Here is a 14,178-nt window from a genome sequence, read left to right on the forward strand (position 1 = left end):
TCGGCAACAACGTGCTGATGATAAACGTCCTAGAGACATCATCATTAAGTTCATGTTCTTTCAAACGAAAGAAGCCCTTATGCGACGCGGCCGTGATGGCCCTATCAGACATGGCGGTGTTGAACTCACCCTTTACCAGGATTTGACGCCGGAGACCCTGCAAAAACGGAGGCGGTGGCGGCCGGTGACAGAAATCCTCCAGAAAAATAAAGTGCGGTACGCTTGGGGCTTCCCTTTTCGGCTGCTTGCATTCCGGGACGGGCGCACTAGAACCCTGTACCCGGAAGGAGATCCGGTCGCCTTCTTGCGGAGCATGGGGATCCAGGAGGACCTCGAGGCAGCAGCGTTACCCCCGGCGGTAGAGGAGCTCCGACCCCTCCCGCGTGAATGGCAGGTGACCGAGGTCAGATGGGTTAGCGGTCGGCGGAGTGATCCCGACTGCATCATTGGCTGGGCCGGGTAGGTGAAGGTCCGTTGGGGGGGCTCTTGCGGGTGCCGGGTCTGTCCTGGGGGGCCCCAATGAGCAGGGAGCCGATTGCTGTCTTTCCCCCTTTTTTTGCTATTTTTAGGAGGCCTCTTTTGGCAGAGGAGGCCTCTTTTGGCAGAGCTCCTGGGGCCAACAGGTGGGGTGTACCAGGGCCACCGGAGCCCGTTTTTGGGTGGGTTAGGGGTGAGAGCTTAGGCTCCCTGCTGCCCGCACAGGGGGGCATCGTATGGGTCGGAGGGTCTCTGGCCGGAGCCGTGACCTCTTTCATCTCTTTGGGGGGGGGGGGAGGCCTCAGGGGGGGGCCCCTCCACCCGTTGGTATTATTCCCGCCGGGATGCCCCCACGTTTGGGGCCTGAGGGGTCTTTAGCGGGCCGAGACTTCAAAGTCCTTAATCCCTTGCGATGTATGTACCATGTTTATGCTTATGCTTGTTTATTATTTAAACGTATGTGGTTTTTTTTTGGTTCTTTTTTTCCCCTCTCATCGGGCGGGTGGGGGCGGATTAGCAACCGAGCGGAAGCTGGGGTCCCCACGCTCGATAGTCCGAAGTTTTTATGGTCATTTCGCAGGCCCAGACCTCATGGGATACGCTGGGGTTCTCCCACCGTTGTTTGGTTGAGGAGGGGATATGTGGGGTTCGAGTTGATGGGGTCGCGGGCCGGGGGTGGGGGAGCGGGGGCGGAGGCCTGACACCCCGGGCTAACTGTCTTAGAGCGGGTTTTCTACGAGGTTCGGGATGTTTGCTTTATTGTCACAGGGGAGATGGGGGCTTTTCGGGCCCGGATTGTTGTTATTATTACACAGCACAGATCGACACGTTGTCCCCGAATATTGCCGTGTCCCCCTGATCCGCCTAATTACATAACAGAACGGGCTGCTACCGCCGCTGTGGCGAGAGGTCTGGCACCCCGATTGGGGACATACGTACAATTACTAGCGGGAACGCATGATATGAGGTGTATTGCTGCTGGTGTCCGGACATGCTGGTCCCTGGGCGGCCGAGCCGGCGGCGGGCATCTCGTATGCTAATTAGCGTGGGGGATGGCTGTGGCCGGCTTGGCTGCGTTCCACGGGCTTACGCTCCTAAACGGCGGCTCCTCCGCCACGCTAGTGAATTACCGGCAGCACAACTACTGTAATGCGAATTCCCATCTGGTCCAGCCCCTTCAGGACTGGACACTGAATGTTCCCTCCCTATTTCGGTTATAGATTCTGTTTGCCTCCTGCATTGTAGGTCTGGCTAGAGTACTGCTGATAACACCGAATATTTAAATGTGCAACAGTTTTAGCGAACGCCATGTCTTATCGCTCCGTTGATATAAAAATGTATGCTGCTGAGGCGTTTAGAATGTGTTTGGTGCAATAATGTGGATGACCGATGCTTTATGATACCTCTCCTACACGCCCTAAAGTAACGCACATGGTTATAAGTCGTATGCCTCTACCCTATATGTTTTCCTACTTTATGAATAATTGCATTTTGTTTGGCTGAGGCCTCGGGCAGGGGCTCTTGCTATCCAGGTTGTGGAGTTTATCTCTTTAGATGTAAACTGGCACAGATCGGCCAAATTCGCACTTAAAGACCACACTTATAACACCACTTTTGAATCGAGAGCCCTCAATAAGAGGAATGGCGTAGCCATCCTAGTACATCGTAGATGCCCGATTAGCATTCATAGGGTAAGTACAGACTCAGCAGGGCGTAGCGTACACCTGTCAGGTTCCCTGTTTTCACACACGATTCACATCTCCAATGTTTACGCTCCCAACGACCCTTCCAAAGAGTTTTGGGTAGACCTCGCTAAAGTTGTTACTACACTCCCGAATGGAATGGTGATAGTGGGCGGAGACTTCAATGCTGCCCCATCCCCGGCGGTAGACAGAGGGCCATGCAGGGGACTCCCACGGTCCCATAGAAGAGGAGGCCAGGACAAGCTGTTTCATACGTTTATACAACAGTCGGGCCTTATCGACATCTGGAGAGCCCAGCACCCGGACACGAACGACTACACGTTTTATTCACAGCCCCATGACACATATTCCAGGATCGACTTGTTCCTAGTCAACCCCCAGACTGTTTCTAGGATCGTGGACTCCACGGTGGGATCCATATCCTGGTCGGACCACGCGGATGTCTCCATTACCCTGGACAAACTGAGCGCGGCAACGCCTTGGACGTGGAGACTGAATAATTCACTGTTGAGGGACCCGGAGATAGTCGAGACTGTCCGCAGGGAACTAGTCGACTATTTCCTCAGGGAAGCCGCATCGGGGGTATCTAAAGCTGTAATGTGGGCGGCACATAAGTCTGTCATTCGGGGAATACTCATCAGGGAAGCGACCTTAAAGAAACGCCAAAAAACCCAATTGCTGACATCGCAGTTGTAGCGGTACTTACCTTATCCGGGGGCCGGACGCGGTCCTCTCTTCAAGCCGCGCGCGGTCCTGCGGCTGCACGAGCCGCGCGCGGCTCGTCCGACTGTTCTGACAGGAAGGCGGGCAGTGACCGCGAGAAGCGGTCACGTGTCCCGCCTGCAGCTAAGGGCGCGCTCTTAAAGAGACAGTGGGAGCCTAAATTGCAAAAAGGCTCCCATTGGCTCCTGTCATGCCAATCACCCCATACACTTACCTGTTGGGGGAGTGGAAGTGACAGGAGCCAATCACATTAGTTTGAAGGCTACTTATACTTACCCTTTTCCCTTAGTTCCTTGCCCTATCGTGGTTTCTGCTACAGTTCCCTTTAGTGCTTGTTGTGTTCAGTTGTGTTTCTCCGTATTTGACCTTGGCTTTGTATTCTGACTTCGTTTTCGCTTTATCCTATTCTGTACTGTTTTCCGGCTTGCTGATTCCTGTGTACCAGTCCCCGGCTAGTTTTCGTTTACGCTGTCTCTTTGTGCCCTTGACCTCGGATCGTTCCTGACTCTGTCTTATCCTATTACGTCGAGTCCGGCCACTCTAAGGTCCGGTAGACGTATCTCTCCTCTGTACTGTCATCTGTTAGGGCTGGATCCTGCGTGTAGGGGTATATACTCGTTACATTACGATAGGGACATGGACCCCGCAGATTTAGCTCAACAGATGGCGACCCATGAGGCTAGATTTGTAGAGCAGGATCACCGTATGGATCAAATAGCTCAGGCTCTCCAGACGCTCTTAGCTAGAACCATTCCAGCAACCGCACCTAACCCTCCTGCACCCCTGCTTCCTGAAGTATCGACTATGCCTAACGCTACAGCACATTTAACGCCTCCTCCTAGGTATGGAGGGGATTCTAAGACATGCAGAGGGTTCATTAACCAAATAGAGTTTCATTTTGAAATGTATCCACGTTCATTTCCCACAGAGAGGTCTAAAGTTGGGTTCTTTATGCACCAACTTACCGACAAAGCACTTGAATGGGCAAACCCTATTTGGGAGGCTAATGGACCTATGGTGCATAACTTTCACAGTTTCCTAACAGCTTTTCGCAGAACTTTTGATACTATGAAAAGGTCTAAGAATGCCGCTAGAGCATTAATGAGGGTTAAACAGGGTTCTAGGTCTGTGGCTGATTACGCTATACAGTTTCGTACCCTTGCCTCACAGGTCGATTGGACCAATAATGGGTTAACTACGGCCTTCATGGAAGGTTTATCAGACTCTATATTGGATGAGGTAGCAGCTAAGGAGCTTCCTATTGCCTTAGAGGACCTTATTGACTACCTCATCGATATAGATAATAGGATTCGTGACAGGCTCTATACTAAGAACAGGAATAGACGTTTTGTTACACCTATTCAACCCAGAGTTAATATACCGGAGAGTGTTAAAGTACCTGAAGAGGAACCTATGCAATTAGGGGTTGCCAAACTCTCAGATACTGAGAAATTACTTAGGAGAAGGGAGGGACTCTGCCTATATTGTGGTAAGAGAGACCATATGGTAAAGGAGTGTCCTCTGCTCCCGGAAAACTCTCGCACCTAAGACCTTATAGGGGACTGGCCTTGGGTGTGATTTCTAAGTCTCCTATTTTGTCTCCTAACCGACTGCTTCTCCCTGTTTCTTTACATATGGGAGAGAGTTGTATAGTTGAAAACATAGACGCCCTGGTTGATTCTGGGGCAGCCGAGAACTTTATAGACTCTGGTTTTGTAAAGAGAAACAATATTCCTATCAGAGAGAAGGAGATACCCTTGGCCGTTGAGGCCATAGATGGTAGACCATTGATATCTCCTGTTGTTACTCACGAGACTGCACCGCTACACATGTACACAGGGGTTCTACACTATGAAACCATTCGGTTCCAGGTCATCACCTCTCCCTCTTCACAGTTGGTGTTAGGATATCCATGGTTACGTGCCCACAATCCCATTTTTGACTGGGAGACAGGGCAGATAAAATCATGGAGTGAAGCCTGCCATGAGTCATGTACTATTGAAGTCACGCCTGTGAATTCTATTAACGTTCCTACTGTTCCTCCTTTATCTACGACTATACCCTCTCAGTATTTAACTTTAAAGACTGTCTTTGATAAAAGAGAGGCTGACAAATTACCGCCTCACAGACCCTACGATTGTGCTATTGATTTGTTGCCTGGTACTATACCTCCTAAGGGCAGGGTGTACCCCCTATCGGTTCAAGAAAACCGTGTCATGGAGGAGTACATTAAAGAGTCATTAGACAAGGGATTTATTAGAAGATCCTCTTCTCCGGCTGGAGCGGGGTTCTTCTTTGTATCAAAGAAAGAAGGTGATTTAAGACCTTGCATTGATTATAGAGGTCTTAACAAGATCACCATCAAAAATGCTTACCCTATACCTCTAATAACAGAATTGTTTGACAGGCTCAAACATGCTACGGTATTCACCAAATTAGATCTTAGAGGAGCATACAATTTGATACGTATTAAAAAGGACCACGAGTGGAAGACAGCCTTTAACACTCGGTCAGGTCATTATGAGTATACCGTCATGCCATTTGGGCTTTGCAATGCCCCAGCAGTGTTCCAAGAATTTATTAATGATGTCTTAAGGGATTTTATTCACTCATTTGTTATTGTGTACTTGGATGACATTTTAATATATTCTACAGACATTCACGCTCATCACAGACATGTTACAACAGTTCTGAAGACCCTTCTTGCTAATGGTCTTTATTGCAAATTAGAAAAATGTCTATTCGACCAGTCCGAGGTCCAGTTTTTAGGGTATTTGATTTCCGCCGAGGGTTTTCGGATGGATCCCCAGAAGCTCGCTGCAGTCATAGAATGGCCTCTGCCGCAAGGTCTGAAAGCCATCCAGCGTTTTCTGGGGTTCTCTAATTATTATAGACGTTTTATCAAAGGTTTTTCGTCTATAGTAGCGCCTATAACTCGTATGACTAAAAAGGATGGCAATACACGTGTCTGGTCTACTGAGGCACTTCAGGCTTTTGACTTTCTTAAGACTACGTTCGCCTCTGCCCCTATTTTACAGCATCCTGTCCCCTCATTGCCATATATACTTGAGGTTGATGCTTCCGATATAGGGGTAGGTGCTGTCTTATCCCAAAGAGAGTCTCCTGACAAGCCATTGCATCCTTGTGGCTTCTTTTCTAAACAAATGTCCAAGGCAGAGAGGAATTATGATGTGGGTAATCGCGAACTCCTTGCTATCATTTTAGCACTCAAAGAATGGAGACATTTGCTAGAAGGAACTAAGGATCCTATTCTCATATTTACAGATCATAAGAACCTATCCTACCTTAGCGAAGCTAAAAGATTGTCTTCAAGGCAGGCTAGGTGGTCACTGTTCTTGTCTCATTTTAATTATATAATCACCTATAGGCCAGGTGACCGGAACACTAAAGCGGACGCTCTGTCCAGACAATTCGAGACTATTGACAAACAGGAGATTGATGTCACTCCTGTCATTCCCCCAGACAGGATAATAGCAACTACTATATTGTCTATTTCCTCGTCCCTCTTGCAGGCCATACAAGCGAAACAAGGCATGGCACCCAGCGAGAGGCCTAATGATAAATTGTTCGTTGACATTCCCGAGAGACGGGATATTCTGTCACTTTATCACGATACTAAGACTGCTGGACATCCTGGTATTTCCAAAACAGTGTCAGCCGTTTCTCGGTATTTCTGGTGGGATACCTTACGTAAGGATGTTACTGACTATATAAGTGCTTGTACTACTTGTGCATGTATGAAAACCTCTCGTAGAGTTCCTTGTGGGCTGTTGCATCCGTTGCCCGTTCCCGAGAGACCTTGGTCTAATCTATCAATGGATTTTATTGTTGAATTACCCCCTTCGAATGGTAACACAGTCATCCTAATGATAGTAGATTGGTTTTCCAAAATGGCTCACTTTGTGTCTCTTCGCAAGTTGCCCACTTCCAAGGAATTGGCTCTTATCTTCGCTAGAGAAGTGTTTCGATTACATGGTATTCCCTTATCTATTGTATCCGATAGGGGTAGCCAATTTATTTCCAGGTTCTGGAAAGCCTTTTGTTCGGAGATGGGTATTTCCCTCTCATTTTCTTCCGCTTACCATCCCCAGTCTAATGGAGCTGCTGAACGTGCCAACCAGTCTCTAGAGCAGTACCTCCGTTGTTTTGTGTCTCACCATCAGGACAATTGGTCTGACCTGCTTCCTTGGGCTGAATTTGCTCGGAATAATGCCACTCATGATTCTTCCGGCAAAAGCCCTTTTTACGTTGTCTATGGCCAGCATCCCGTTGTTCTTCCGGCTGCATTCTCCTCTCAGGGCATGCCAGTTCTGGATGAGCATTTGGCTGGTTTGCGTAATACTTGGGAGCAGGTTCAGCGTTCTTTGGTGGACTCTGCTGCCCGCCAGAAGGCTCAGGCTGACAAGCATCGCAGAGCGGCTCCTTCCTATGTTGTGGGGGACAGGGTTTTGCTTTCCACACGGAATATTCGCCTCCGGGTGCCTTCTATGAAATTGGCTCCCCGCTTCATTGGTCCTTATCGCATTATACATAAGGTTAATCCCGTTTCTTATGCCTTGGGTCTGCCTAAGAATCTGCGTATACCCAATGTATTTCACACCTCTTTGTTGAAGCCTTACGTACACAACCGCTATACCCGGCATACTCCCCCTCCCCCTCCTGTCTCTGTGGAGGGTCATGAGGAGTTCGAAGTATCTGCTGTTATTGACTCTCGTTTTCTTAGGGGTCGGCTTCAGTACTTGGTACATTGGAAGGGTTATGGGCCTGAGGAGCGCAGTTGGATTTCTGCGGATGCTGTTCATGCTCCCCGCCTTGTACGTTCTTTCCATTCGCGTTTTCCTGCCAGGCCTGGTCCTGCCCGCCCGGAGGGCGTGTCCTCAGGGGGGGGTACTGTAGCGGTACTTCCCTTATCCGGGGGCCGGACGCGGTCCTCTCTTCAAGCCGCGCGCGGTCCTGCGGCTGCACGAGCCGCGCGCGGCTCGTCCGACTGTTCTGACAGGAAGGCGGGCAGTGACCGCGAGAAGCGGTCACGTGTCCCGCCTGCAGCTAAGGGCGCGCTCTTAAAGAGACAGTGGGAGCCTAAATTGCAAAAAGGCTCCCATTGGCTCCTGTCATGCCAATCACCCCATACACTTACCTGTTGGGGGAGTGGAAGTGACAGGAGCCAATCACATTAGTTTGAAGGCTACTTATACTTACCCTTTTCCCTTAGTTCCTTGCCCTATCGTGGTTTCTGCTACAGTTCCCTTTAGTGCTTGTTGTGTTCAGTTGTGTTTCTCCGTATTTGACCTTGGCTTTGTATTCTGACTTCGTTTTCGCTTTATCCTATTCTGTACTGTTTTCCGGCTTGCTGATTCCTGTGTACCAGTCCCCGGCTAGTTTTCGTTTACGCTGTCTCTTTGTGCCCTTGACCTCGGATCGTTCCTGACTCTGTCTTATCCTATTACGTCGAGTCCGGCCACTCTAAGGTCCGGTAGACGTATCTCTCCTCTGTACTGTCATCTGTTAGGGCTGGATCCTGCGTGTAGGGGTATATACTCGTTACAGCAGTTGAGCGCTCTGAGATCGGCGGAACAGAGACACAAGTCGGACCCCTCACGGACCAACTTGGACATAGTACAAGAGCTGAGGCACAGCATACGCGACATACTTATGGATGACACCACGAGAGCTGTCTTGTGGTCTCGGAGGTCCTTTTATGAGAAGGCCAACAAAATGGACACCTTGTTGGCGAGATCCCTCAGGCCACGTCCGCGGAACGCGCATATTACAAAGATTAAAGATGCTACGGGAGTTTACCGGACGGATCCCGATGATATCGCCAAAATATTCTCTGAATTTTACTCTGACTTATACAACCACTCAAGGGGTGAAGACACGGAACCTCAAAAACGTATGGAAGAGATTCGTGGTTTCCTATCGGGGATCCATCTCCCGACACTGAGCGAAGCCGATGCGACCACCCTTAGTAGCCAGATATCAGCGTAGGAGATAGACGCGGCGATATCAACTCTGAAGAGCAATAAGGCACCTGGTCCAGACGGCTTCGACGGAAGCTACTATAAGACTTTCCGGGAAGAACTGGTACCCCACCTCGAGTCATGGTTTAATGATCTCCAAGACGGGGGGATCACGGATCGAGACATGTCCCTTGCGAATATTGTCTTACTGCCAAAACCAGGAAAGGATGACTCCCTCCTGGAGAATTTCCGCCCGATATCATTAATTAACCATGATTCCAAGATCCTAGCGAAGGTGTTAGCGATCAGACTGAACCCGATTCTCACTAGCCTGGTCCATCCGGTTTCGTGCCGGGGAGGCAGTTGTTCGAAAATACGAGACGAAACATCGATCTTATAGAGAGACAAGCTCGACTACAGATCCCGACGTTGATGCTATCACTGGATGCTGAAAAAGCGTTCGACAGAGTTAAATGGCCGTTCCTATTCGAAACACTGCGCCAATTCGGGATCCCGGATCGTTTTATTACGACAATACAAGCCTTATACACTAATGTCAGGGCACAGGTTAGGATAACGGGAGCGAGGTCGATCCCATTCCCGCTGAGCAACGGCAAGAGACAGGGCTGTCCCCTGTCGCCGCTGCTATTCGTCCTATCATTGGAACCTCTCATGCAAAAGATACGCACCACCCCAGAGATCGAGGGCATCGCGATACGGGGACAGGAATACGTAATCTCGGGCTTCGCCGATGACGTACTACTGTCATTGACAGCTCCGTTGAAGTCAATGACAGCCCTGCGGAGGATATTGGCAAATTACGGCATAGTGGCCGGTTACAAGGTTAACCTCCACAAGTCGTCCGCGCTCCCCATAGGGATGAGCGATGCCGAGATTACGCACATCGGGAGGGTATTTAACGTTCAAGTGGTGAAGGATCATATTAAATACTTAGGCATCTGGCTGACAGCCGACCCCTCCCTGCTACACCAACAGAACTACGTGCCCCTAACTAGACAATTAATGCGTGACTTGGAGGTGTGGGTAGATAAACCGATTTCGTGGATCGGGAGGATTCATTCGGTAAAAATGAATATCTTGCCTCGGATACTTTTTCTCTTTCAAGCCCTCCCGATACACTTGACCAAATCCAGCTTGGGGCCGCTCCAACAGGCAATCGGTAGGTTTATCTGGCACAACAGGAAACATAGGACGTCGCGAAATATACTTTACAGGGCGAAAGAGAGTGGGGGCCTGGGGCTGCCAAATCTTTATTATTACTATGAGGCGGCCCAATTAGCCCAGATAGCGTTGTGGCATACACCCCCTGACGAGAGGCGGTGGGTGGACTTAGAATCCTCTTTGTTGAACCCGGACCTCCCCCAATTCCTCATATGGACCCCAAAAGAATTTAGACCCCTAGACAGAGTCCCGTGCCAAGCGGTTCAGACCTCCTTGAAGGTCTGGAACACGATCGCCCTTAAACACGACACTGACTGCCGCTTCATTCCCGATGACTCCGTATTTGAGAAATAGAGATTTCCCTCCAGGTATGCGGGCCCGAGACTTTAAAGGCTTGGAAACCGCGGGACTGCAGAGACTGCATCATCTATATGATCTCCTTCGAGGAATTGAACGGCAGGACCCCGCTGAAGCCTTTTGACTACTTCCGTTATATTCAACTTCGGGATTATGCCCGAGCTGCCAGGATCAAACGAGCGGCACAGATGCCCTTTACGTTCTTCGAGAAGATATGCTCCAGGGAACAGTTTCCGAGAGGACTCATCTCCTGTATATACGCACACCTGAGTACGCACACCTCGGAATGGGGGACCATAAAATACACTGATCAATGGGAAGCGGACTTAAACGAAGTGTTGGAAGGAGCTGAGTGGCAATAAATTTGGGAAGGAGCCGCGACCTCTTCAGTGTGCGTAACCCTGCAGGAACAATCGTATAAGACCCTTTTCCGATGGTATACCACCCCGGCGACACTTTTCCGCATGGGAAAGGTTCCGACGGACGTATGCTGGAGAGGCTGCGGCCAGAAGGGTACGTATATTCATATGTGGTGGGAATGCCCGATAGCGCAGACATACTGGAAGAAAATAGCGACATTATTAGGAGATGTATTTGACAGGGTAGTAGAGCCAGACCCGTGGGTGTTCCTGTTATCGAGATCCCTAGAGAATTGGTCACGAACAGAACAGACCCTCCTCCACAGAATAACCCTTGCCGCAAGGTGAGCCTTAGCGCAAACGTGGCTACAGAGCGACACCCCTACCTTGGCATTCACAAAACATAAAATAAAGGACACTTATCTGATGGATAAACTGACGGCTCAGGTTAGGGGGACTATCAGGAAATTTGAAAAGATTTGGGATCCGTGGGTTAATAGCATAGCTAACGACTGAGATGTAACCAGACAAGATTGTACTTGATTTAAACCCCGCCACACTAACGAAGTCGGGGGGTTTGGACTCCCACCGTCCCACTTGTATCTTATGTCGCAGAGCGACTGCTAACAGTGATGCCTAGGACAGGTAGCTGGTGGAGGGGGATCACTCCCCCTTCCCTACTATCGCTACTGGAACAGAGGTGCTGCTCGGACCGACCTCCTTCCCATAATCCGCCTCATTCCCACTCGCCTTCCCTCCCTTTTTTCCTTCCCTTTCTCCTCCCTTTTTTCTCCCCTCTTTATTTCTGCATATCTCCTTTTCCTCGAATCTTCGAGGAAACTTACCTTCTTTCCTACTCTTGAAATTCCGATATTTTGAACTATCTTACGGGACCAGCATAAGGGTTTGCTTGCAGCCGCCGGGGTTATGGGGAGATGCAAATGCGATTATTCATAACTCCCTTAGTTGCATAGTATTGTGACTACGTTACGATAGTTCCTTGTTATATTTTGTTGTTTTAAGATTTTAAAAAAACTAAAAACACTTTGCGAGATGTACAGCGATACTTAAGATCGCTTTATCAGGACTGGAAATTATGGGCAACATCATTTTGGACGAGCATGGGCATTGGAATGTGACACACTCGCACAGTGCGTCGTCACGGAAGCGGTTTTCACGGAATACCATTACCATTACATAGTTGCAAATCAACATGCCGTATTTCCGTTCTGTATTGTTGCTTTTATGTATGATATGTATCTGCTGTCTTGCAAAGCAAAAAAAAAAAAGAATATAAAAAAAAAAAAAAAAAAAAGAAAAGTGCTGCCCTGTGGGTCTCTTTCAGTGAATACATTTAATCCTACACTATATGGCTTATAGATATATTTTCATATAGGACACAACAGAAAGAGTACCATGAGTCTGGGGGGGGGGGAGGATTGATCAGGCCAAATAATAAATATTTAGTTTTTACGGTCAGCCCTGTTTCTTGTCTTCTTGTATAATTTTGAGTGAATGACACTTACCTCTGATTTTACTGGAGAATGAGCAGTTGACTGTGTGGCTGGATTAATTTATTCAAAACAGGCTTTGCAGGTTGTAGTAACCACAGCAATATCCTGTTTAGAATTGGCAGAGGAGTCTCTCAAGGTGGAGAAGTGAATCCATCATTCCATTAGTTGGCATTAAAGGTGGACTGCCACTTAGCAGGATTTCTAATATTATGTTTATCTTTATTTATCCCCATGTTTAAGGAATATGTATTTGTGAGTTATAAACATTTAAATTAGCAGGGCAAATCGCTAAATTGAGAAATCACAGTGAATTTCAATGTTAAGGCCAGAGTAGTTGGATGGAGAGCATTGCTTACTTAGATCATTTTTTTTCAGTTCCGCTGCTTTGACCTTACGTTCAAAATTCAGTTTGGTCTCATTTTGAATTGTCACTTTGGTGAATATTCCAGTATATATATAAAAACGCACAACTCTTTATTCTGGAGCTGGGAACCACGATTTTATGAAACATATATATGTTAAAACCACCCAAAAAAACCAACGCGTGAAGAAAGGCGCCATAACATTAGCCCTCTAACCAAAATTACTAAAAGAAAAAAACAGCATCTAAAATGTGCAATAGTTCCCAAAATACACCAAAAAACATATAAAGGTGTGCAGTGCCTTTAAGACATTTTTTATTTTTTTTATAACTGTAAAGTGCTGAAGTGTATTTAAAACAATAAACGCATAAACCGTAATCTTGCAAACTAAGTGCAAAACACGGATTAAGTGCAGCAGTGCTTGTACAAATATACGCACTATGGCAAAGTAACTTGGTCATTGATTTGGAGCTAGCACAGTGAGAACCGGCTTCTCTGCCCTTCGTTTGTGAGTTTTTATACTTCACCAATTTATTTTGCAACACATCTTGCAGTATTACACTATCTGTACTTCTCTTTTTTTTATCTTTTCTGTTATTATAATAAATGGATTAATTTGGAAGTGCTAGCTAAAATGATTCATTCCATATTCAGAATGGATTCATTTATATTGTGTTTATTTGTTGTTTGCACTAACATAGAGTGTATAATTGTACAAGCACTATTGCATTTAATCTTTTTTTTGTGTGCAAGATTACGGTTTATGAACTTTCTTGTTTTAAATACGCTTTAGCAAAAATATTTGTCTTAAAGGCACAGCACACCTTTATATGTTTTTGGTACATATACATGTTATTTGTACAATCACACAATAAAATGTTTCCAATTAAAGGGATCCTATAGTGCCAGGAAATCAAACCTGTTTTCCTGGCACTATAGGTTCTTGGAGTGCCCCCTCCCTTGGGACCCCCTCCCTCTGCACAGGTGACCTCTCCTCGCCCCCCGACGTCAGCTCTTGAGTGGAGCCAGAGGTGCGCGCGCATTCAAACCTGCCCAGTGCTTTCCAATGGGGATCTTATTAAACGCTGGACTCCGTGATGTCCAGTGTCAAATAAGTGTGATTTACTCCATGTAAATCGCAGAAGCAGCCTCTAGTGGCTGTCAGGGAGCCACTAGAGGCTGGAACTGCTATGTCTTCAGCTGCAGAGTTAAAGCTAGGGGGACCTGGCACCCAGACCACTTCATTGAGCTGAAGTGGTCTCGGTGCCTATAGTGGTCCTTTAAGCTATTTCTTGGACATAATAATATGTGATGCAAAACAGTACAAGTATGTAACAAAGGCAGAATGAATGAACAGAATATAAAAAGCAGAGTGATATTGTACCCCAGAAAATAGTTGTGAATTAATGCGGCTAGACTGTTCCCCAAATAAAAATGCAAAAATGTGTAGATTCTCTCTTTATTCACACTAGTAATATAATACCACTTTATATACATATTCACTTCCTCTGAATCAAATA

The sequence above is a fragment of the Pelobates fuscus genome, chromosome 3 (genome assembly GCF_036172605.1).
Source record: "Pelobates fuscus isolate aPelFus1 chromosome 3, aPelFus1.pri, whole genome shotgun sequence".
Classification (NCBI taxonomy): Eukaryota; Metazoa; Chordata; class Amphibia; order Anura; family Pelobatidae; genus Pelobates; species Pelobates fuscus.